The sequence below is a fragment of the Ceratotherium simum genome, chromosome 36 (assembly GCF_057802395.1).
Source record: "Ceratotherium simum simum isolate JZ-2026a chromosome 36, ASM5780239v1, whole genome shotgun sequence".
In the NCBI taxonomy this organism is placed as follows: Eukaryota; Metazoa; Chordata; class Mammalia; order Perissodactyla; family Rhinocerotidae; genus Ceratotherium; species Ceratotherium simum.
Genome location: NC_141935.1, coordinates 5,295,822 through 5,323,331, shown reverse-complemented (window position 1 = coordinate 5,323,331; position 27,510 = coordinate 5,295,822). Strand labels below are relative to the sequence as shown.

Below are 27,510 nucleotides of genomic sequence, written 5' to 3'. Positions count from 1 at the left end.
TTCCCCTCTGATAACCACCAATCCAATCTCTGTCTCTATGTGTTTGTTGTTGTTATTATCTACTACTTAATGAGTGAGATCATATGGTATTTGACTTTCTCCCTCTGACTTATTTCACTTTGCATAATACCCTCAATGTCCATCCATGTTGTCACAAATGGCTGGATTTCATCCTTTCTTATGGCTGAGTAGTATTCCATTGTGTATAAATACCACATCTTTATCCATTCGTCCCTTGATGGACACTCAGGTTGCTTCCAAGTCTTGGCTATTGTGAATAACACTGCAGTGAACACAGGGGTGCATGCATCTTTACGCATTGGTGTTTTCACATTCTTTGGATAGATACCCAGCAGTGGAATAGCTGGATCATATGGTAGTTCCATCCTTAATTTTTTGAGGAATCTCCATACTGTTTTCCATAGTGGCTGCACCAATTTGCACTCCCACCAGCAGTGTATGAGAGTTCCCTTCTCCTCAATCTTTAATTTGCTGTTTGCTACTCTCTTTCAAGGAATCTTTGTTGATTTCAGTTTCATTAAAGTCACTCTCAAGGCAGGGACACTATTTCTGGTCAATGATAGGATTAGCTGTCAGTCTCTATTTCTCCAGATGAGGTGATAACACTTTTATTCAGGAGGGAATCTAAACCATTCACAGAATCCCGTTTTATGCCAGATGAGCACAAATATTAGACTGTGCTCAAATGAGATGGGGCATCTCCAAGTCGTATCTCTGTGTTTTACGCCTTGGTTAGTTCCTAAGGCAACTGGAGAAATAAATAACTCTGACTTACTCTGCAATCAAGGTGCATTGTTTATACCATTTAGTTTTCATATCCACCCTGGGGTATAGTTATTATTATCAGCTTTGTAGAGAGAAAGAAGGTTGGGCTTCAGAGGTTAAGTAACTTGCCTGAGGTGACAGTTTCCCCATAAAGCTAGAATTTGAACAGAACTGCTATTGGATGTCTCCAGAGCATATGCAGCAGAAAAACTATTTAAAAGAAATTACTATTCCAACTCCATCAATGAAAATTATCTAATAAATTTTATGTGCTCCTACATTGTTCTAAGTGATGGTTGAATGAAATAACTTTCTAGAAGGGTTTCTTCTGATCCCAAGTCATGGGTGTTTTTGGCTTCAAGTCTCTCATCAGGCTGCAGTCAAGATACTGGCTGGAGCGCAGTTATCTCAAGGTTCAACTGGGTGAAGATCCTCTTCGAAACTCACTCACATGCTTTTGGTAGGCCGTAGATGATCCACTTCCAATCTCACTCATATGAGCCTTTCCACAGGGCTACCTCCTGACATGGCAGCTGGCTGTCCCCACAGCAAGCAACCCGAGAGAGAGCAAGACAATGTACCCAAGATGGAAGGCACAGCCTTTTTACAACCTAATCTCAGAAATGTATGGCAGGGGTTGGCAAACTGTAGTCCCCTGGCCAAATTCATAGCACTGCCTATTTTTGTAAATAACATTTTCTTGGAACACATCCGTTCATTTGTTTATTGTCTATGGCTGCTTTCACACTACAATGCGTAGTTCAGTAGTTGTAACAGAGACCATATGGATCACAAAGCCTAAAATATTTACTATCAGGCCCTTACAGAAAAAGTTTACCAATCTCTAATTTATGCCATTAAATGCTTATATTAGAAAAGTAAGATTTCAAGTCAATAGTCTAAGCTTCTACTGTAAGATACCAGAAAAAACAGAGCAAATTAAATCCAAAGCAAGCAGAAACAAGGACATAATAATGTATAATAAAACACAAATCAGTAAATTTGAAATCAGAAAATCCACAGGAAAGAAACCACAATGAAACCAAAAGATGGTTTTTGAAGAGAAAGATTAAGTTGATAAATAGCACACCAGATTAATTAAGAAAAAGAGAAGACACAAGTTACCAATATCGGGAATGAAAGAGGGAAAATCACTAGAGGTTCTACAGACATTGAAAGTGTAATAAAAGTATATTAAGGACAACTTGGATGAAATGGACAAATTCCTTGAAAAGTATAAATGACAAAAATTCCTCCAGAAGAAATAGATAACCTGAATATTCATTAAAGAAATCAAATTTGTTGTTAAAAACCTGCCAACAAAGAAATCTCAGGCTGGAATTGCTTCACAGGTGATTTCTACAAATTATTTAAGGAAGAATTAATGCCAATTGTACACCAGCTGTTCTTGGAATTAGAAGAGGAGATATTTTCTAATTAATTTTATAAGGCCAGCATTACCCTAATACCAAAATCAAATAAAAACAGTACAGGAAAACTACAAACCAATATCCCTCGTGAACATAGACACAAAAATCCCACGCAAAATATGAATAATCCCAATCCAGCCACATTTACAAAGGATAATACATTAAGACCAAATGGGATTAATCTGGGAATGCAAGGTTCATTCAACATTCAAAATTTAATTAATGTAATTCACCATAACAGAATGAAGATGAAAATCCGTGTGATCACCTCAACAGGTACAGAAAAACATATTTAACAAAATTCAACATTCATTCATGATAAAAACTCTCAGCAAACTAGGAATTAAAGGAAACTTCCTCAACCTGATAATGATGATCTATAAAAAACCTAGAGCTAACGTTATAGTAGTGGTGAAAGACTGAATATTTTTCTCCCTAAGATCAAGAATAACACAAAGATGTCCCCTCTCACCATTTCTAGTCTGCACTGTATTGGTGCTCCTGACCAGTGCACTATGGTAAATAAACAAACACAGTTATACAGATTGGAAAAAATAATTAAAATCCTCTCTAACAGATGACATGATTGTTTAAATAGAAAATCTCAAAGAATTTGCCAAGAAGAGACTAGAACTAATGAGTTTAACATGGTCGCAGGATACAAAGTAAATATATGAAGAATAATCATGTTTCTATATACTAGTATCGTATATGAATTTGAAACTGAAACATTTTTTAAAGTATCATTTACAATAGCACAAAAAATCATGAAATACTTAGGTATAAACCTAACAAAATAGTTGCAAGATTAGCATGCTGAAAACTACAAAATACTGATGAAAGAAATCATAATAACCCAGATAAACGAGATATATGCGATGTTCATTGATTGGAAGACTCAATGCTATTAAAGTTTCTACTCCCTCAAATTTAATCTATGCACTAAATGTAATTCAAATCAAAATACCAAGAGGCACATTTTTTGTAGAAATTGACAAGCTGATTCTATAATTTATATGGAAAATCAAGGAAATAGAATAGCTAAAACCAATTTGAAAAAGAATAAAGTTGAAAGATTCACAATACCTGACTTCAAGATCCACTACAGAGGTACAGTAATCCAGACATTATAGTATTGGCAAAGGAGAGACATAAATAAATGAAACACAATTGACAGTTCAGAAATAGACCCACACAAATATGATTAATTCATTTTAAACAAAGGTATAAAAGCAAATCAGTGGAGAAAAGGTAGTCTTTCCAAGAAATGGTGCTCAAATATTGCATATGGCTATATGCAAGCAAATTAACTTCAACCCATACTTCACATCACATACAAGAACTAACTCTATTAGGTCTTAGCTTTCATATAAAACCTAAAACTTCTAAGAGAAAACATAGAAAATCTCTGTGACCTATGGCTTGGCAAAGATTTCTTACATTGGACAAAAAAAGCACAAACTATAAAAGGAAATTTGATAAATTGCACTCCACTGAAATTTTTAATTTCTGTTCTTTGAAACACACTGTTAAGAAAATAAACAAATTACAGACTGTGAAAATATTGTAAAACATATATTTGCTTAAAGACTGGTATCCAGAATATTTAAAGACTCTCACAACTCAGTAATGTAAACAAACCAGTTTAAAAATATACAAAAGATTTGAATAGACACTTCAAAGAAGATGGCACATAAGCACATGAAAAGATACTCATCACCATTAGTCATTAGAAAATGCAGATTGGGGCTAACCTGTTGTCATAGTGGTTAAGTCCACACGCTCCACTTTGGTGGCCCAGGGTTTACACGCAGGTTTGAATCTTGGGCACAGACCAATGCACTGCTCATCAGGCCATGTTGTGGCGGCATCCCACATACAAATGGAGGAAGATGGGCACAGATGTTAGCTCAGAGCGAATCTTCCTCAGCAAAAAAAGAAAAAAAAAAAAGAGGAGGATTGGCAACAGATGTCAGTTCAGGGCCAATCTTCCTCACCAAATTAATTAAATAAATAAACAAACAAACAAATAAATAAATAAACTTCAAAAAAAAAAAGAAAGTGCAGATTTAAACCACAATGAGATATCACTACACAGCTATTAAAATGGCTAAAATAAATTTATATAATAACTGACAATACCAAATGCTGGCAGGGATGTGGAGCAACTCTCATGCTTTGGTGGTGAGGATGTAAAGTGGTACAGCCACTTGGGAAAGCAATTGGACAGTTCCTTACAAAACTAAAAATACACTTACTGAAAACCCAGCAATCCCATTCCTAGGTATTTACACAAGAGAATGAAAACATACTTCCACCCAAAAGTCTGTATGATCATAGTTCCTTTATTCATAGTTTCAAAAAGCTGGAAACAACCCAAATATCCATCAGTTCTTGAATGGATAAGCAAACTTGAAATTCCTACAAAAGGATGCTACTCAATAATACAAAGATCCGACCTCTTGACACATGCAATAACAAAGATGAACCTCAAATCATTTTTCTAAGTAGAAGAAGCCAGACTCCAAAGGCTACATACCCTATGATTCCATTTATATGACATTCTGGAAAGGGTAAAATTCTAGGGACAGTAAAGAGATCACTGATTGCCTGGAGCTGGGTCAGGGAAGGTACTGACAAAGAGCAAGAGGACGTTTTGAAGGAAATGTTCTGTATCTTGATTGTGGTGGCGGTAGTTGCACGACTGTTTGCCTTGGTACACCTAACACAGATGAATTATACCTCAGTAAACTTGACTTTGCAGCCTCTGAGATGCCCACCCAAACTCCACTTTCTCACTGTTCACTCTGCTGAAGTCCAGTTTCTGTCTCCACAGCGTCACTAAAATGGATTTTGCCAAGGTCAGCAAAGACACTCTGATTGCAAAACTTGTTTCCAATTCTTACTGACTTTTCACAGCATTTATCGGCGTCAATAACTTCCTCTTTTCCCCGTGTCCTCCACAATACTGCTCTCCACTAATTATGTTTTCATAGCTCGATGCAGAGGCTCCTCGACCCCTTAAATATTTGTGCTTCCTAGGCTTCTGCCTTTAGTCTTCTTTTCTCACTCTCTATTCACCTGAGTCATTTGTTTGTTTTAAAGGTAACGTTGAGCATTTTAAACAAGGGGGTTAATGTTGCATTTTAGGGACCTTACTTTGGTATCAATTGGAGGATGGATTTGAAAAAGACAAAACTGAAGGAAGGCAGGTAGGTTGGGAGATTATGTGGGGAAGAGGTGGGGATCCAAAATAGGCAGCAATAGTGGAGCTTGAAAGATAGGGACAGACTTAAGAGATATTTAGGAGATAGAGTCAACAGGACTTGGCGATACATTAAACACACCTACAAGAGGCGAGGAAAAGGGAAACAGAATTCTTGGATGAATGACCAAACTCAAGGGTTGGACAATCTGAATAATGGTGGAGTCATGCAGCAAGTCAGTGAACACAGGGGAAAGAATAAGTTTTGTAGATAAAGTGGTGATTTTAGCTTGGAAAATATTGAGTTTGGTAAGCCTATCAAGAAATAGAAATAGCTCTGTATTTCAGGGAAGGATAATAAATATTATATATGTACATATATGCCTATAAAATATAGATATATATCATATATATTATATATGCCATGTGTATAATATATATGCATATGTATAATAAAAATATGTCTCTATTTTTTTCAGGATTCAAAGAGTATTCAAGTCTCTATGTATTTCCACATGCTGGTTTCTCCACTTGCAATGTTATCCTTCTCCATCCGTAATTTCTAATTCATCCTGCATGACACTCAGTTCAGTTGTTATCTAGAAAAAACCTCCCCTGATTTACCTTATGTCCTCATGTGCACTTCATTCCCTACACCCATGCTGGTAGATGCATATCTTTTTGTGCATTATAATGTCATGTTTATAACACTCTAACAAACGTAACATTTAGAATCCTCTAACGCAACTGTTGATTACTTTAGTTGCCATTTTCCCACAAAAGATTGTGAGTTTCTTGATGCCTTTTATCTTTGCATCCCCAGTTCTTTGTACATCGCCTGGCTCATGGGAAATAGTTAAGCAAGATGGCAGCATTACAGAGTTGGTAAGAACATGGCTTAGGAAATCAAACAGATCTGATTTTGAATTCTACCTCTTCTGTCTACTAGTCTGTGTGCTTGGTTAAATTATTTAATCTCTTTGAGTTTAGGTTTCTATAAAACAGGGATGATAATGCTACTTTCCTCAGAGAGTTATTGTGATGTATTAGTTATCTATTGCTGCATAACAAGTTATCTCAAAACTCTGCAGCTTAAAATAACACCCATTTATTATCTCACCATTTCTGTGGGACATGGCTCAGCTGGGTCCTGTGCTTCAGAGCCTCTCACATGGCTGCAAGCAAGGTGTCAGCCAGGGCTGGCATCTTATCTGAAGGCTCAGTTGGGAAGTAATCCACTTTCCAAGCTCACTCCTGTGGTTGTTGGCAGGATTAAATTCCTTGAGGGTGGTCGGACTGAGAGCCTCCTTTCCTCAGTGGTGGTGGGCTCTGTAACAATGGCAATTTGGTCAAAGTCATCAAAAGAGAGAGCCTTCTGGCAAGATGGAAGTCACAATCTTTTAACATAATCACGGAAGTGACATCCCATCACCTTTGCCATATTCCCTTGGTTAGAAGCAAGTTACTAGTTCCAGCCCAGACTCAAAGGGAGGGGATTACACAAGAGTGTGGATACCAGGAGATGGGGATCACTGGGGGCCATATTAGAGGTCTGCCTACCATGTGTGAGGGTTAAATCAATAAAAGGCTTAAAACAAAAGGCTTAACACAATGTCTAATACATAGCAAGTAGTCTAACAGCTGTTTTTATCCCATGGGTGAAGGAACTAATGAATGAATCAGTGATCCTGCACTTAGCCTGAGTTACCACTAGGTGGAGGTGCATCCTTCATAGCATTCTGTCCTGAAGGTTGAGTCAGAGATTTTGAATACAGGAGCTACCAACAGAAACAGAAGTAAAAGGACATTTAAAAATGATGAAATAAAGACACATTTTAAAAACAGACATAAAATACCTAACAAAAACTCTTGAATCTCTAGTGCTCTTACAAAAACCTATTATGCTTTTTTTGTTCCAGAGCAAACCATAAAATATGCAAACAAAACGAACAAAACCCCCATTCAGCCTCACTTGGATGAACCAAGTTCCTCACACACATACTCATCCAGCGCTGATTTAAGTTTCCTTTTTTGACTATGACTCCTAGAGTCTTGGAAGCTTTTGTGTTTGTGTTTTGAAACACAATGTCTATTATATTTTCTAAATCAAAGTAAAGTAATACATGCTCATTGTAAAAAATTTGGAAAATGCAGAAAATTAAAAACAATCTTCATCCCACACCCAGAAATATTTTGGTATATTTCTTCTGCCTTTGTCTCTCTTCCTCTCTCTCTCTCCCCTCTGAAATATTTCCCAAAAGCATAATTTGGGTGGACTGTGTAGCGGGCAGATAAATGTATGGATTTGTCAATGAGAGATGAAATTTAAATGAAACAGCATGATGAATGAAAAGAGAGTGGCCCTTAGGATTGGATGGACAGAGATCCAAGTGAGAACCACTACCAGCTGTGTGAATCTAACCTTTCTGAGACTCAGTTTCCTAATGTGTAAATATGTCTACCTTTCAGAGTTATTAAAAGGATAAAATGAGTTAATGTGCAGGGCCTAATACAGTGACTCAGTTTTAAATGTTACAGAGAAAGTATAACATTTTGTTTGCAAATAACTTCTCCCTTCCAATAGCTACAATTTTTGTTTCATTTCTTATTAAAATAACCAAATCTGTTGAAAAATCTCAAAAGGTGCGTTTAAATGTAATTATGTTTTAAGACTAATCAATGTGTAATTAATTACAATTAAGTATAATTAAGTGTTAAATTCCTGATTTTACCTTAGTCTGTTACCATTATATGCGTATTTGGTAAAAGATGGATGTACTTGTGTTGATCTTGCGTGCTTCTATCTCACTATTCTAACAGAATGTTATTTTCTATAAATTGGGTTGAATTTTATTGACTTGATTTTTAGCATCTATTAAAAGAATCATGTTTTTGTTATTATACATATTGATGTATGCTATTGACAAATTTTCTGGTATTAAATCTTATCTGTATTTCTGGAATGATCATAATTTTGAGTTGCTTTCTTTAATGAATTTTTTAAAAGATTTTCTCGTTCTTACTTTTTATTATTTTTATTTTTAATTGACATAAAATACACATAAAAATTTTACCTTCTTAACCATTTTTAAGTTTACAGTTCAGTATTGTTAAGTATATTCACATTATTGTGTAGCTCATCTCCAGACCTCTTCTTACCTTGCAAAACTGAAACTCTATACCCATTAAACAACAACTCCCCAGTCCCCACTCTCCTCAGGCCCGGGCAATCAGCATTCTATTTTCTGTCTCTATGAATTTGACTATTCTAGTTACTCATATAGTTGGAATCATTGAATATTTGTCTTGTGACTGGCTTATTTCACTTAGCATAATGTCATCAATTTTCAGCCACGTTGTAGCATGTGTCAGAATTTCTCTCCTTTTAAAAGCTAAATAATATTCAATTGTGTATATATATTACATTTTGCTTATCCAGTCACCCATCAATGTACACTGGGGTTGCTTCACATTTGGGCTATTATAAATAATGCTCCTATGAATATGGATGTACAGGTATCTCTTTGAGACTCTGCTGACAATTCTTATGGTATTTACCCAAAGTGGGATTGCTGGATCATATATTAATTCTATTTTTAATTTTTTTTATATGTGAGGAAGATTAGCCCTGAGCTAACATCCATTGCCAATCCTCCTCTTTTTGCCGAGGAAGATTGGCCCTGGGCTAACATCCGTGCCCATCCTCCTCTACTTTATATGGGGTGCCGTCACAGCACAGCTTGACAAGAGGTGTGTTGGTCTGCGCTTGGGATCCGGCCCTGCGAACCCTGGGCTGCCAAACCGGAGCCTGCGAACTTAACCGCTACGCCACTGGGCCGGCCACTATTTTTAATTTTCTGAGGAACCTCTATACCGTTTTCCCTAGTGGCTGCACCATTTTACATTCCCACCAACAGTCCACAAGGCTTCCAATTTCTCAACATCCTCGCCAACACTTGCTACTTTCTGTTTTTTTGGTAGTAGTCATCCTAATGGGTATGAGGTAGTATCACATTGTGGTTTTGATTTGCATTTCTTCTAATGCATTATAAATATACTTTTTACTTCAGACCAGCGTTACCTTTGCAGAATTGTTTCAAAGATAGCACAGAGTTCCTACACTCCACACTCAGTTTCTCCTATTACTGACATCTTATATTAATACGGTACATTTGTCGCACTTAATGAACCAATATTGATACACTGTTATTAACTAAAGTCCATACTTTATTCAGATTTCCTTAGTTTTCCCCTAATGTTTTGTTCTGTTTCAAGATCCATCCAAGATACCACATTACATTTGGTTGTTATGTCTCCTTAGACTATTCTTGGCTGTGACAGTTTCTCAGACTTCCCTTGTTTTTGATGACCTTGATAGTTTTGTGGAGTACTGGTCAGGTATTTTGTAGAATGTCCCTCAAGTGGGACTTGTCTGATGGTTTTCACATGATCAAACTGGGGTAAAGTGCTTTTGGAAGGAAGGCCACAGAGGTTAAGTGTCATTCTCAACACATCATATCCAGGGTACACACTATCCATATGACTTACTGTATTGGTGCTAACCTTGATCACGTGTCTTACAGGTAGTGTTTGTAAAGATTTTTTTTAATGCATTTCTAATTTAGTTTACTAGTATCTTATTTAGTACTATTGCATCAATATACATAAATAAAATTGGTTTATAATCTTTTTTGGATAATCTTATGTTTAGATGCTGATTTTATGCTAGGTTGAAATATTGAGCATATTCATATGCTCTATTTCTTATTTAGCCAATTTTGATCATTTTTTTTTCCTAGAAAATTATACATTGTTTTCAGATTTTCAAGTATATTACTATAAATTATAAATGGTATTCTTTTATATATTTAATTTCCTTTGTATCTATTTTTACAGTGAATCTTTATTCTTAATTTAAAATTTTTTTCTTGAGTAAATTTATTACCTGTTATATATGTATCTTTTTCTCTCATGGAAATAAAAACCTAAGGCTCTTGAATCTTTCAATTCTACTGCATATTATGCTTTTTCCTTTATTAATCTCTGCCTTTATTATATTATTTACCACTTCTGCTGATCTGTTTATTTTTTACTTCTAAAATTTAAAATTTGAACAGTATTTTTATTACATTTTTATGATGCTTTTGAAAACAGCAACCATTTTAAATGTTTTCACATATTTACTATTTACACTTTTTATTGTGGTAAGAACTTTTAACATAGGATCTAACCTCTTAATTTTTTTTATTTTGCTACAACACTTAACATAAGAGCAACCCTGCTGGCAAATTTTAAGTATAAAATACAGTATTATTAACTATAGGCACTATGCTGTACAGTAGATCTCTAGGACTTACTCGTTTTGCATAACTGACACTTTGTGCTCTCCAACTAATAACTCCCCATTTCCCCCCACCCCCGCTCCTGGCAACCACCATTCTACTCTCTGCTTCTATGAGTTTGACTATTTTAGATCTCACATACAAGTGAGATCATGCAGTATTTGTCTTTCTGTTTCTGGTTTATTTCACTCAGCGTAATGTCCTCCAGGTTCATCCATGTTGTCACATGCGACAGGACTTCCTTATTTTTTAAGGCTGTGGTATTGGTTGTAAAGGCTTCTCTTTCATTTCTGATTTTATTTATTTGAATCTTCTCTCTTTTTTCCTTGGTTAGTCTAACTAAGAGTTTGTCAATTTGGGCTATCTTTTTGAAAAAAGCAACTCTTAGTTTCATCAATTTTTTCTATTGTTCTTATTCTCTATTTCATTTATTTCTGCTCTGATATTTATTGTTTCCTTCCTTTTGCTAATTTTCACCTTAGTTTGTTCTTCTTTTTCTAGTTTCTGGAAGTATACGGTTAGGTTGTTTATTTGAGATCTTTCTTCTTTTTTAATATAGGCATTTATTACTATAAACTACCCTCTGAGTACTGTTTTTGCTGATCTCATAAATTTTGGTATGTTGTGTTTCTGTTTTTCTTTATTATAAATGACACAACTCAGAAACAGCAAAATGGGAGAGAAGCATAGGGTAAGGTGTGGGGGTGGTGTGTGGAGCTGCCATCCCCTCTCTGAACGTGCCACCCTCCGCGCACCTTGATGTGTTCACCAGCCTGGAAGTTCTCTGAGCCCCAGAATTTAGGAATTTTTATGGAGTCTTTATCACATAGATAAGATTGATTATTAACTCGGTCTCCAGCCCCTCTCCCCTCCCTGGAGGATGTGGGGTGGGACTGAAAGTTCCAGGCTTCTGATCTTGGCTTGGTCTTTCTGGTGACCAGTCCCCATCCTGAAGCTATCCAGGAACCCGGCAATGTTGCCTCATTAGAACAAAAGACACTCGTCATCCAGGAAATTCCAACAGATTTAGGAGCTCCTTGTAAGATGCTCCTATCACCCTCCCCCCCATTACTTAGGAAATTACAAAGTTTTAGGAGCTCTGTGCAGGAACTAGGGGTAGAGACCAAATATGTATTTCTTATTATGTCACACATAGAAACCAAGTTTTCATGCATATTATCACAAACATAGTGCAATCTTCTAAAATTTTTTGCATGATCCTTTATAAATCAAAATTCTTAAAAATAAATTCTTTGATTTTTTAGTGATATTCCCTTTTTGGTGGCGCACTAGGGATGTGTAAAGAATATAAATAAATATATATATATTTTCCAACCACCGTGCATTCCTTCTTTCTTTACTCTTTCCTAAAAGAGTATTAATTTATTTAATAATCCCATTTTCCTAGCCGCCAGCTGTCTTAGTAAAGCAGACTGCACTCTCAGTTCCAAAAGGTAATCCTAGTCCCTCTTACTACCTGCCATTGATTCATTTAGGAATGATTATGAGTAAAGATTTGCTGACGGCTTCTAGGAAAGTTCTTATTTGTGCTTAAGGAAGACCTATGGGAAGGATGTGAATGAGGAAGCGTGTAGATAGAGTGCCGCTTGCAGCCATCCTATAACTATCAGAATAGCCTTGGGAAGAAGCTGAACCTTCATCCAGCAGAGTGGAGAGGTGGTAGATACCTGAGTTCTTGACCTTGCTGAGTCTTGAGGTCAAACAACCCTGACAACATCTTTCCTTGGACTTCCTCTTTTTCTGGGCCAATAAATATTATTTAAGCAAGTTTCATTTAGGTTTTATACTGCTCGAGGCCAAATCATCCTAACTTGTGCATAACTTCAATCCCATGTTGGTAGTGGTGAGTATTTTCTTCTCTCTCTCTCTTTTCCGTCTCCTTAGCAAGGATACAGCTAAATCCAATGTTTGCCAACTGAATAAAATTGTGAGCTATCATTGCACATGTTCACTGACTACCATGGTAATGGGCTGAGCCCCACCTCAGATCTACAGCAGGAAGACAGTCCTGCTCAATTTCAGGTAGCTGGCTGTCAGCTGTTGTAATGGGATCTTACCTACCTCACAGATGGATAATGAGGGATAATGTTGGATAATGGGATAATGTTGTAGTGGGATCTTACCTACTTCACAGGTACTTCAAACCAATGAAATACAGGCAAAGCTCCAATTCCAGCCAGAGTTTTTCTCTCTCCACTGGGCATCTTCAATGGCACTTGTGGGATGCATTATGTAAACTATACCCATCTGTCTTTACTTTTGCCTTATTACTTTCTGCAAGTTGACATTTCTGAAGGCATGTAGAAAGATGAAGTATAACTATGGAAGAGGAAAATAGTACTCTGGCTACCTCTAAACAGCAGCTGAGTGGTATCTGCCTGTTTTTCTCATGAATACAGACCTAACAGGAGCACCACGTCTTCAGACTTTCCCTCTGGGTGGTGGGGTTTATGAGACCAGGTCAGTCACCACTTCTGTTGCTACTTTTTTGTTGTGGTTTTATGTTGGTTCTGTTTCATTCAGCTCCTTTGGTTTTATAGTTAGGGATTTTTCCCAATTCAGACAGTAAGTTATCATCTTTTGATTTTATTTTTTAGTATTTTGTTAGCTCTCATTTTTTCGTGTCTTCAAATATATTTTAATGGGATGTAGACAATAGCTACCAAATAGATGATATAAACTGGAGATGTGCCCCTGCTAAAAAGCCATTACTATTATTGTTGATTGTTGTCATTGTTGTTTACATTTTTCTAACTTGTTTCTTATGATCAATATATAGCTAAATGTATGACAGATGTACGGTAGTGTAAAGAATATTTTGAGAGTCAAAAATAACATAATGGTTAATTAAATGGTCTTTGGACACTATCAGATCTGAATTTAAATTCTGGCTCTGCCACTTTCTAAGTCTGTGATTTTGGGCAAGTTTTATAAGCTCTCTTAAGTTTCAATTTCAATTTATTCAATTTAATAATACCTACCTCATTGTGGGGTTGTGAGAAATAAATAATGTTTATTTCTTACAAATAAATAATGTTCAAGTACTTAGCACAATGATCTGCACAGAGTACCTACTTAAAACCGGTAGCTATTGCTAATGTTTAATATTCTGCATATTTTAATTAAATAGATTTTAGAATTTATATTTATGAAACAGACATTTCTAACATAAATTTAACATTTCAAATAGTTCTTTTGTTAGCTTAATTTTTAAAATAAGGGGATTTTTACTTTTTTTAACTGAATGTCAAATTCAAAACATTTAGAGAAACATATTACCCTGTAGTTGTATACTACTTTATATTTTCCAAAACATTTGCATACGAATTGCCTTATTTAGTTCTCACAACAATCTAGAAGTAGGCAATACACAGATGTTGGCTTCCATTTTGCTATAGACAAAGCTAAAACTCAGAGAAGCTAAATGACTCCTTGGGGCCACACATTTAATTGGAGTTATTATGGGAACATTTGACCTCCACAGCTCCGCCCTCTGCCATGTTTATGAATAGGCTAGTCATTAATATATGGAAAACTATTAATTAAGAAGCTAAGTCAGTCTATGTTTGTACAAACAGCTACAATATGCCAAAAATTGTTAAAAATCTTAAGAATGTACTAAGGATGAAATGGAAAATTGATTAGAGCAGAGACAAAATGTGGAGGGAAATTCCTTATTACATATTTAATATGTAATATTAAATTACATATTATTATGTAATTTAATTTTACAGAATATATTTAATTATACAGAATAAAAATAATATTCTTTTTATTTTATGAAAAACATAATGAAATTTAATCAGTTAATAGGCAGCATATGGTATGATCCATGGTATGTTAGAGATTTCGAGTTTTGGCCAAATAGTAATTTTAAAGATACATTTTGGTGAAGCAGTTCTAGACTTTTAACAAGAAATCTCTATCAACTTATTTTTGGTCTGAAAACCACTGCCATTGGTTAGGGATGGTTTAAAATGTCAACCCAAAGCCAGGTTCCCCAAATTGATACATTTAAATGGGTAGATAAAATTTGTGTCTATAAAAGAGTTTTGTTTCCCTCAATCAGAGTTTCTTGGGCTTTTTTGAATAAAATATCCCTTTAAAAACCTGTTGAAATTTTAGACCGGGTGTGAGGAGCATCAATATCAGAATTACCCAGGATGCTCGTAAAAATGCAGATATCTGGGCCTCATCCAAATTTACAAGAAATCAGGATTTCTAGAGATGTGTCCCACTAAACAATTCTCATGATATTAAATTTTAAAGAGTCACTACTGTAAATTCTCTCCCCAGAAAAAATGCAATAATATCAAATCACAAAGTATTTCATATATTTTCAAGAGATTTACAGACCCATGACATCCATTCGCAGATGCTTTAGATATCTGTGAATGCCAGGTCCAGAGTCCTTACATAAAGTCTAGAGTTGTCTTTCAACACATTAGACTCTTCTTTTATGCATGAGAAAAGACTCAGTGCATGTTTGTTTTAATTCTGGAAACTTCTGACAGTATTGCACACACTTCATCAAAGATATACACCTTATACTGTACGAGTGTACAGTACTATATTGTATAATTCAGCATACTACGAAGTAAACATAGAAACACTCACACTTACAAGCTGTACTTACAATACAGTCAGAGGAAAGCAAATCACAAATATTAAACCATAAACATCAATACAACATAGTCTATGCTGGGATCCATATAGACGAGCCTCAGAAGTCCGAGGACAGAGCATGACAGTTTCCAGGGAAGGCATTCCATAGGGGTAAGTACCAACTACACTGAACCCTGAAAGAAAGTTAGGATTTTGAAGAAGTGGAGAGAGAAAGAAAGCTTTGAATGTGCTTTAATTTTTATCCTACTAAAAATGTTTTAATCCAGACCATTTATATAGTGGGCAGTGGAAATTAATGCTGAGGGATAAGTAAAAGCCAGATTGTAGAGGGCCTTGAATGTCAGGCCTTACCAGGTCAGTAATCTACTCGGCCTTTGACGTTGTTTTTGTGGCTGTGCAGAACAAAAATATTAATAGATTTGTGAGAAATATCAATCATTGCTACTAAAGAACGGAAAGCCGCTTCTTACCGCGGCAGAGAGCAAGCACACGTTACTTGGCAGAGCAGTACACCCAACCCAATACAGAGCAGGTTTTTGTAATTCACCATAACCCGAGTGCTTAATCATTCACTTTTGACAAGAAGAGGAGAAAAAGGACTAAGCGAGAGCAGAGCCACTTCTGATGATTTACTGATCAAAGCCAATTAGGATAGTTCTGGGTGAACTGGATTGAGTTTCTCTGAAATTACCTTTCAAAGTAAAGACAAGAGTGAGCATGGGCCGTGCTGTATTTTCTACTTGTTAGTCTGTAAAATAACTAAAAATCACTTACCTATATCCACGGAGCTTCAAAGCGTGACTTTTGAAGTGCAAAATCAAGCAAAACGTGGAACTGAAATGCAAAGCTTTTTGCAGCTATTTTGTCTTTCGTTTGAAGATCTCAGAATACTTTCACACAATAGACTGAATCAGATCTTCCTCTGGGCTCAGTATTTTTTATCTGAGCTATCATACGGTTCTGAACAAATATCAGGTCTAGAGAGTGTGTGTATATGTCTCTTGAATCAAAACTTTAAAATAGCATAATAATAAAATAGAACAGAGGAATAGATACGGAGGAAACAATCCCATGCTTTATGCTGTACACATACACAATCTGAATAAATAAAATAACCGTCAATAGTAACACCACCTTTTTCTGTTCTCATTAAGGTTGGGGGTGGCCCACATAAAAGAACTTTTGACGTAACACATTTTTATAATTCTTTTGGGAAGATTTGTTTTCTTTTAATCATTTTGCATTAAAATATTTTAGAAATGTATTACACATATTCTTGCATTTCTAGGTGAAAAAACGTTGCATGCAATTTTGTATTTCATTGATGACTTACATTATTGACTGACGTTACGTCATTCTCCTATGCTGTTCTGCAGTGAGGCCTTGAGATAGATATTGATTGCTCCTATTTTCAATATCTCCACACTGCTAATTTTTATGTTATTTTATGCCAGCTCATTATATTGTTTTCTTTGGAGGCAGTGTGTTGTAGAAAAGAAGAAAAGGGCTCATCTCAGGAGTTAGGCAGACTGGAGTACCCCCTCAACTTGGCTGAGTTTCATCATCAATGAGATGAAGGTAGCAACACGCTCTTTGTCATTTATTGAAATGATTAAATGGCCACACAGATGAAGCCCTTAACACAGTGCCTAGCACAGATTTGGGACTCCATAAGTGTTAGTTACACCCACTCATGTTCGAGGCCCAGCTCTCAACTATCATTTCTTGTTGCTGAAAATATACGTGGGAGCTCCCCCTTGTCCTCTTCCTTTGCTGATTCTGTTCCACTGCAAGCTACGATACTTGATAATCAAGCTTATTTTAATTGTGTCTAAAATAATAATAAATGGTGAACTGGGGCCTGAGGAAATAGTTAATAAACTTTGCAATCTCTATTTTTAAACATAGACGCTTTTAAAATATGTCTTTATTCTTGATTGTGTTCTCGATAGTTGAAATGACTTACAGTGACCTCTGGAAAAGTGAAATTTAACCGCAATCAACTCAGAGAAAATTAGGGATACTATGAAACCTAACTACCCTCTTAAGTAAATAAAAATGGAGGTAGGGAATTATGACAAGTGGTTTTCGATAAGCACCTACCAGGACTTGGAACTACATAGAGAAATTGTCTCATTTAATCCTTAAAGCAGCCCTCTAAGGAACTTGTTGCTTCCCCCCTTTTGTAGATTTTAAAAACCGTGACAAAGTTATGAAGATGCTGGATCTTATATTCAGCATAGTCTGCTCCTAGAAATTCTCTGCTTACATTATCTGCTTAGAAATGATGCATACAATATATTCTTTACTTAGAAATTATGATAAAATCTCAGGACTAGAAGAATCATTAGAGGCCGATGAACCCTACAACCCACCTTTTCTTGAATTTCCTCTATAACATCCATGCGGAATGACAATCCTTTCTAAATTTTTACATCTTCAATGTCAGGAAACTTCCCGTCTCCCCAGACAGCTGATTCAATGCTTGCTCAGCGTCAACTGCTAGAAGATTCTGCATAGTGAGCATAATTATAACATCCTATGGCATCTTACCATTGGTCCCAGTTTTCCCTGGTGGGACCAAATAAAACATAAAATGTCATGGGATAGACTTTCATCTATGTGAAGACCCTTCTGATGTGTCCTGGAATCTGCTTTTCTCCAGGTTAAACACCCTTGTCTTCTTCGAAAATTTCTCTAATGACGTGATTTCAAGTAAGCTTACTATTATATTAGCTTTCCTTACTGGAGTGTGCATCTTGTAACTCTTCTTAAATGACTCAAAGCTTAATACTAATATGGAGTTAGAGAGGGATTATCATTTCCTTGCCTAAGATATTATCATCCACCGTGACAGCCCAGAGCCACAGAAAATTTTAGAAGCGACATCACCGTGAATCCATATTTTAAAGATAAATCAGGATAATATACATGAAAGTAAACCATAAACTGTGACACATTCTATAAATGTTAATATAATTATTACTGGTTGTTATTAAGTTTATCAATTGAAACACATATATCTTCAATTGATAAACTGCTTCCTCCAGCCAGTTTTGTTTGGTGGTTTAATCTCAAGTGAAAAGAGTTAACTCTTCTCAGGTCATGGAAAACTGTCTTCTTTAGCTGACACAAGAATCCTGGCTTGCCTGCTTCATTTCTTTTCTTTTCTATTCTATTCTATTCTACTATATTCTACTATATTTCCTCCATCCTCCATTCACTTTTTTCTCTCCTCCTTTTGGAAATCTCTGTACTATCTTACATATATAGACTTTAATTTGCATATATGCATGTAAATTAATATTTTACAAACATGTATGTATTGTGTTCAAGTTCTCATTTTCTCTCTTCCTTTTTTCATTTGACACCAGGTTATTTAGCTCTATCCATGGTGCTGGGTATACCTCTATTTCTAACTGCATATACATTTCCAGGATGTACATCCCCACTCTTTTTCTTAATCCATGCCCTCATGTCCTATTCAGTTTTTGTGCACTGTCCCCAGGTTTGTTTGTTTAAATTTTAACAAAATTTAAGGACAAAATTTACAAACTTACTGGGCCAGCCCCGTGGCTTAGCGGTTGAGTGTGTGCTCCGCTGCTGGCAGCCCGGGTTTAGATCCTGGGTGTGCACCGACGCACCACTTGTCCAGCCATGCTGAGGCCACGTCCCACATACAGCAACTAGAAGGATGTGCAGCTATGACGTACAACTATCTACTGGGGCTTTGGGGAAAAAAATAATTAATTAATTAATTAATTAAAATTAAAAAAAAAATTTTTACAAATTTACACTTTTTTTCTCTGATAAATTCCTTTTAGAGTGCATTATTCATGCCTGTAAAGATCTTTCTGGATCCTGATAGCTGTCATATCATCAGTTAGGATGCTTTTGATCACAAAGAAAATACACTCATGATAATGGATTATATACTTAGGAAAACCTATTATCTCACTAACAAGGGTCCCCTTCTTCTGCTCTCGCAGCCTCGGTCTCTTGGCATGCTTCTTAGACTTATCTCCCTATGGCCGTAATATAGCTAATGCAGTTCCAGGAACACATCTGTATAAGACAGTATCAGGTTTAAGGCACATATCTTTTCTATATTATGAAGGAAAGCCTTTTGCAGAGTCCCCCCCTGGCAGAGCTCCCTTCAGGTCCCATTGACCAGGATTGGGTCACATGCCCATGACCCAGTTGCTGTAAAGGAGGATGTGAAAGAATATATTTGTCATTTGCATCCTTTAAGGAAGGTGGGTGGGACATGTTGGAGAATGACTACTGGGTCAGTAACCGTCATTTCTGCTTCAGAGTGGTCATTATCTTTAACACGTTCATATTGCCTACAAATTTGTAAAGCATGCCTTCAATATTTGTATCCAAGTAATTTGTATCCAAGTTCACTCATTTATTCCACAAAAAAATTATTGAAATTATTTTGAATGACTACTGTGCTCCAAGCATTTATAGTTATCCTATTTTGTTCACACAGAAAGAACTGTTTAATAGGCTTTATTATGTCCACTTTACAAATAAAGAAACTTCAGCTCAAAGAAATTACCTATTTGCTCCTGTTCTCATAGGCTACAAAATATGAAGGCTGGGATTTGAAAATCAATCTTGTCTGACTCCTAGTCCACGTGTACCCTACTTCATTATTCTGGCTGCCTGAGGACTACTAGAAACTACTCTCCAAGATGATCCATTGATCAGAACTCTGAATATGTTGCCTCTCCTCACCCTAACCTCCCACACCTACCATCTAGCCCCGTGGATTAACTTCTTCCTTCAGTCCCCAAGGCCCCATCTGTCCAGCATTCCCTACTAGCTAAAGCTTGGCTAAACTAGATGCCCCAGGAAGCAGGACTGTCTGGTTTTACTCACCATCATATCTCCAGCACCTATGCAGTGACAGGCAAAGTAGAGCCTCAATAAATAAGAGTTAAAACAATGAATGAAGAACTATACTATTGCAATGTCTCCTGCTTTACATCTTTTCTGCCTTCTCACCTGGTTTCCATCACAATTTACCTGACCTCAGTTCCATGGCAGATTTTTAAGCCGGTATAGTAGTCCATGATAAGGCACTAACCGCTGCTTCAGAATACAGTTACCCCCGCCTCAGGTAACATTTTCATCTTTTCTGAGGCTTCCAAGAGACAAGGTCTCAACCTAAAGAAATTACTCTAGTATCAAGAATTTTAGGCACTGTGGGAGTTCTGTGGGACTTAGTGACCACCTAGGCAAAACCCCTAGAGGTCCTCAGGTCCCCATCTCAGAAAATGTAAAAAAAAATATCAAGTACCGGGCTGGCCCTCTGGCTTAGCAGTTAAGTGCGCGCGCTCCACTGCTGGCGGCCCAGGTTCGGATCCCGGGCATGCACCAAGGCACCGCTTCTCTGGCCATGCTGAAGCCGAGTCCCACATACAGCAACTAGAAGGATGTGTAGCTATGACGTACAACTATCTACTGGGGCTTTGAGGAGAAAAAAATAAATAAATAAAATCTTTAAAAAAAATCATCTTGAAAAAAAAAAAAATCAAGTACCAATTACTCTAAGTATGTCCCAAACACCTCACCTATTCAAATTATCCTGTTGTATAAAATCAAATACCATTGTATTTAAGACTAATAGAGCATAGTTATTTTTTCAAACCAGGTGGAATTTAAGTCCGAGAGCACCACACCAATAACTCTTGCCACAATCTCAGTGAAGTCTAATGAAAGCCCCCACTGTTTTCTTAATTTCTCTTTTCCATTCCCTGCATAGATATTCAATAGATTCGAAGTTGCCATGAATTTCTTAACTACTATTCAAAAGCAAAACAGAAAAAAAAATTAAAACAAAAACAAAAAACAGCATTTCCATTGTTGTGAAGAAAAATAAAACCAAGCTCTAATTTTCCATAATAGAAGTTACCAAAAATGCCAGTCTGTATTTAGATTCCCCAAAACTCATTTTTCCATGATAATAATGTCGATGTTCAGTGTGGGATCATATTAACATTCACTACTGTGACTTCAGAAAGGGAGGCGCCATGTTAAGTAGGGAGAGGATCTAAGAATATACCAAGTCTGCTTGGTCAGCAGCACACATGGGTCTTACACTAAGACCCATTGATCCAGCTTGCGAGAAAGTAAGTCACACTAAGTCCTCACATTCTCTACCCAAGAGGAAGAAGGTGACATTGGAAAGCAAGCCCACAGTTGGAAATGGTACAAAATCATCAGAAACTCGCTCTATCAAACTAGTAGGTCTTTGGATGGATATCTCTTTTTTTAACAGGAAAATGTTTGGAGCCAGGATACATGGTTTTCACATTCTAATGGCAGTGCTCATAGGTAACTCACTCTTTTCTTTTTTGTGTAAGCTAATTGGTACCATTGTTAGGGTTTTTAAGATGTTTATTTAGCAACTAATGTTAATGCTATAATAGACATTACTATCAAATGAAAATTAGATCTTTTGAGTAGGAGAAAGTTACTCAAAGTCATGAGTAAAGGAAGCACTTATGCATTGTGTCCTTGGTCTTTATATTTAATTTTTGGGGGGGATTTCTATTTACTAAAATAAAGAAAACACCTAAGTCAATAAAAATAGAGAAAGATAAAACTTACCTATTTGTATATAAGTTTTTGTGGAAATAATTTTCTATTAGATATTTCATTAACTATGACTTTCAATAAAGTGAGAATTATAGCATGTCATTTTAATCACCAAAGGTATTTATATTAAATGTAAAGTTTGTCCTACTTATCTATTAATATAATTTATTCTGATGAGAATATGGAATATACCAAAGAGTAGAAATTTTCTTTATCATGATTATTTTTGAAATACAATCTTATCACGGAATCAGATACTCAACCTAAAAGAATTTTAGAAAAATGAAGCGACAGTTTTTAGTTAATTAAATGAATTGACTTCACATAAACAAAATAACAGTAAGCTTCAAGTAATCCACCTCATACTATAAATACTTATACATAAATAACCAATTCATTGTCAAGTAAAATTCCCAATTAAGCAGACTGAATGAGACAGGTAATCCCATAAATTTACCTAATCCTTTTATCTTGATTGACAGCAGATCTTGTTCTTTGCTGAGCCAGTCAAATAGCCAATAAAAGGAGTTTCAATCTTTCTTCTCGCTTTTACTTTTCTGGGTTCATCAAATAAATATGTCTGACCTTATTTTACATTGGAGATGTCAATAGAACTGATTTTAAACAAGGTAAAAGTATAAATTACTGCTTATGTTTCTACTTTTGGTATCTAATTCTGCTTATTTTCTTCAGACTATTGACCTTAATATAGGCTTTCTCTCCTCTTTTGTGGTTTTTTTTCCATGATGGTAAAATTTAAAACTATTTTCTCTGTTTATATTTACAAGAAATACATAAGCAAGTTATTGGTAGATATTTTGTGACAGATCAAATGTGTACATTTTAAGAATTATAAGAAAAAACACAGTAAGCAACAGTAAAGAAAGTACTACCATTTGCACTTATTAGCTGACCAAAGATAAATGAAAGGGTCCAGTAAATTGTAAGGACATAAATGTCCTATATCAGACCCTAATGATCGTAGGTGTGGACAATTTTAATAGCTGTCTAGCTGGACTTCCTGTCTCTGGTTTCTTCTCACTTCACTCTGTGACATTTCCCTGGGGTATTGATCTTTATGAGAAACCATGTTGGTCTTCTATCGAGCAATTACCCATTTTTCTCCATGGCCTTCACAAAATAAATAAGTAAACAAATAAATAAAAATAAAACAAAACAATAAAGACTGTAAATTCCTAGACCTTCTCCAATCTGGCTGTATTTAATCTTTCTGACTTGATTTTCCTATATAAATCCTCCATGCCAACTGAATTGCCAAACTCACTGTCACCTCTAAATGTCTTAATGCTTTTCCACTGATGAGTTTTTTTTATTTGGTTATTTCCACATACTTCTTTGTCAATCCAATCAGTGCTTGACAACATACATTAAAAGTCCTATCTCCATAAAGCCTTTGCAGACCAGCCAGGTCTGAAGAGATTCTCTCTGCAGAGACTCTGCAGCAGCTGTTGCTTATACAGTTCTCTTGGAATCCATGATATACTGTTGAGTGATAGCTCTTTGGTGTTGTCTTGACTTACCCTATCATTTAATTTTTCACAAATTTGTCTTACTTCTGCATTATAATCACTGAGAGCAGGGACCAGTTATTACTCCACATTATACACGGTATTTTATACATGGTAGATATGTAATTAATGTTTGTTTATTGATTTAATTTATAATATTGAGTTTTCATAGATAACGATTTATGATTTTCTCTCATTCAATGCCTTTTCCCTAAAATTTTGCTAAATCTTCTCTAATGTCCCCTGAGTTTCATCCTCAAGTGTTATCCATATATTCACTGGGAACCTGCTGTGTATGATGTATTTTCAAAAAGATGCATTTTGGGATTCCATTATATTTCGAGCATATTGAGACCAGGTCTGTCTCTGCTACTTTGCATCTCTCACAATCCTCTGTGAGGGTAGGGCACAGAGCAGGTATTTTGTAAATTTGAGAAAACGGTAAATCGAAGTTTCAACTAAGAAGTCAAGATATGGTTACTGTCATACCAAAGTGAATTATGAGAGAGACTGTAATGCAGAATGTCAAAATAAATACAGATAACAGGCTTCAGGCTTTTGAAATGTTTACACATTTCGAGCGTATGTGAAAATTCCTGAGAGGCAATTTGAAGGAGTGAGTCTACAAAGAGATTTCTTAGAAGAGACTTTTGGCTGTGCTGTGGGTTGTACTCCACCCAGCAAATCTAGGGTTGGAAGTTACGTTTTAACCCCACGTAGAGTGAGTGTCTTCAAGGAGAACTCCAGTCTCACCTAAATTTGGGTGGAAGGGGGAATGGGCAACTTAGACTGGATTCTCCACCTACCTGAGGAATCTAAAGATGAAAGAGTGTGACTTTTACCCTGAGGCAGCAGGAAAGAGAGCGAAAGAGGATTGCTGCTGTGCTGTACAGGAAAGTATATGCACTCCCCTCCAAGGGCAGGTCAAAGGCATAGGAATCCTGAGGTCCACATAGGGAACTCATGGAAGAAACATAGTCAGTGGTCAGTGTCAAAGGGATCCTAAACAATAGGCCTGTCAGAAGGTGAGGGAACCCCAACAGAGAGAGGTTGGGGGAGGGGCAATGTGAGAGCAGCTGGTCCAAGGAGAGGCACTGCCTGCCTCACAGGTCTCTGGAGCCTCAGGTGGAGGAACAGAGCTGGGGAGGCTCCGGGGAACTCACAAATAGCCCCCAGAACGAATGTCAACTCAAAACAGCTGCCAGGCTCAGCAGGCGTGGAATCACCTGACAGCAGTACCAGTCAGGTGAAAACTGTCTGAGCCCTTCTAACACTCAGAAGTCTGGAATTGGGTAGAGTAGAAGAAAAAAAAGGGAAGAAATCTTCCAAGTCCTCCTTCAAGACAGCCTGAAGTTGACCTAGGAAACGAAGAAAGAAGACTTAATGCTAAACTGCATTGAGACTTTTGGTCAATGTATGTGACTGGCCATTCTAATTACTGTGGGTTTTTTTGCAGTGATCATGAGACTATTACTGGGGGTGAACAGAATAATTTTAGGGTCTGCTGGAGGTTTTATCCAGACACAAGGAAACCTTCCCTCCACTAAATATGTCTAAAGGCACAGTGAGAGAAAAAAGTGTTTTGCTTTGATTGTAATTCATGAGCTGTTCAATATTTCTCTTAATTAAATGCTTGCTGATTAATTTTTTTTCTCAAAATCCTGTGGAAATTAAATTTAAGATATCTTTGAATACAAAGGTTTTAACTTTTCATAAATTTAGTTAAATTAAATTTGCATCAGAAGACTCCTTACAGAATACAGCCTGTAATTCCTGTGTCAGTTCTCTGTACCTGTAAGGATGGTTATATAACAAATAAGTTCAATTTAGTTTTATTTTTTTTTACTCATCAAGCTTTATATGACACATGTATGCTCAGCACCGTGTGGGGCCATGGGAGACTCTAAGATTATAATAATTTCACTCTTTGCACAGAGCTCAAAATATTTTTGGATTAACAAAGATTGTATGAAAGTAATCCAAGCAGAGCCAAACATAGTACAGTAGGATCCAATCCAGAATCTAAATGTACAGTATGTATATGGCATCGGGCAGAGATTAACATTGGGTAAATTTATGTGAAAATGTACACAAAAAGAGCACTTCTAACTTTGGATTAGATCAGATTAAAAGCATTATAAAACTTTTTTTTTATGAGGAAGATCAGCCCTGAGCTTACATCTGTCGCCAATCCTCCTCTTTTTGCTGAGGAAGACTGGCCCTGGGCTAACATCCATGCCCATCTTCCTCTACTTTATATGGGATGCCGCCACAGTATGGCCTGACAAGCAGTGCGTCAGTGCGCACCAGGGATCCGTACCGCGCTGCCGAAGCAGGCGTGCGCACTTAACCGCTATGCCACCAGGCTGGCCCCATTATAAAACTTTTAATCATCTTACAAAGGTCATCATTCGTTAATTCATTCAAAAATTAGTTACTAAGTGCCAAAGGTGAGCCAGGAACTGTGCTGTGGTTTAGACATACTAGAGTGAATAAAGGAGACATTTTCCCTTCCCTCATGAAGAGCCCAATCTAATGAAATTCTAGCCTAATGTGCTGTCCAAGTAAAACTTTCATTATGTAAAGTCATGCAATTTGTGGGTCACGCCATATGCCCACACTTTCTACATAGCCTTTCTCAATGGCCATAGTGCTATTTGAATTTTGTTATTACAGGGTAATTCCTTTGGTTATTACTTTTTAATAACACCTAACATTTATTGAGAATTTATTATATATCGAGCAATGTTACGAGTGTTTTATATGTCTTAACTCACTTTATCTTTAAAAATCCCTGTAATGTAAGTGCTATTATTAACCCCATTTCATAGATGAGGAAACTGAGATGCAGAAAGTGAAGGTAGCCTGCTCACAGCCTAGCTGGGATTCAGCTCCTACATTATAATATAGGAGCCTTTTGATTAAATTTTTAAAAACATAAATTTAGGCATAGAGTTAAATGGGAAATAAGACACACATGTTAGTAATAACAATAAACGAGAATGCACTGAGGTATCAATTAAAAAACTGAGTGTCAATTGAAATTTAACACCCTAGAAACCAGATTGTAGAAGTGCTTTGGAGTTTAGATGTCAATTTTTCTAAGCCTCGATTTCTTTTGTGGAAGAGAGCTGAGAATACCTGCCTTGAAAACCTCGGAAGACCGTGGGAAGCACAAACACATAATGTGGATGAAGGTGTCGGGGAAACCATAAAGTGCTATACATACGTCAATTTTTGTTAACACTGTTGGTTCGTTTGGACTCCTTTGGAAAAGCAATAACTATCACTCTTAAAAGGTGTTATATTTCTTCTTGTGCCTTTGAGTAAATGAATTCTAATAATTCTCTAATTAGAGATCTTTCTTTGACTTTGAATCAGAAGAAAGAGCAAAAGAAAGTGAAGTCAAATATATCATCCAGAGCTTGTTTTGGGATAGATTTCACGGTTTATACTAGAAATGTGGAGAGGAGAAATGGGGCCCTCCATTCGTCTCAGAAGCCCTCCACGGTGTGAGTTGTCTAGACTGTCTATATATCTGGGAAACTTTGGTTTTAGGGCCGCAAACAAGATAGAGGCAAAAATCACTGTTTCCAGTAGAATAGAGTGAAATCAGCATCCAGGACGGGATAAATAGTATCGGAAAATGGAGTCCTCAAATAAATAATTCCTGTCTAGCATCACTGCCAAGACCAATCTTTTTCTCTTTTTTCATTTTTATGATATTCAGTCACATATGTGTCTGACAATGGTAGTTTGAGTCAACCACCATATCTGGTAAGTAAGTTATTTCTAGAGGAAGAATCCAATGTCTGCCATGTCTGCACTTCTCTGCACGATACAATCGATTTTAGCTTTCTCAATAACTATTCACATGTCACTCCATTACAGTCCCAAACCTGAGCTAGTTCTGCACTTCTGCAAGATTACACATAAAGATTATGTGAAACTTCTATCTCTGT

The 27,510-nt window shown here is 36.4% G+C and overlaps 1 protein-coding gene across 1 annotated transcript in view; it reads left to right on the top strand.

The window, feature by feature from the left end:
- CRB1 (crumbs cell polarity complex component 1) overlaps positions 1 to 27,510 on the top strand; it is a 198,869-nt gene that overhangs the window by 111,098 nt on the left and 60,261 nt on the right. The window lies entirely within an intron of this gene.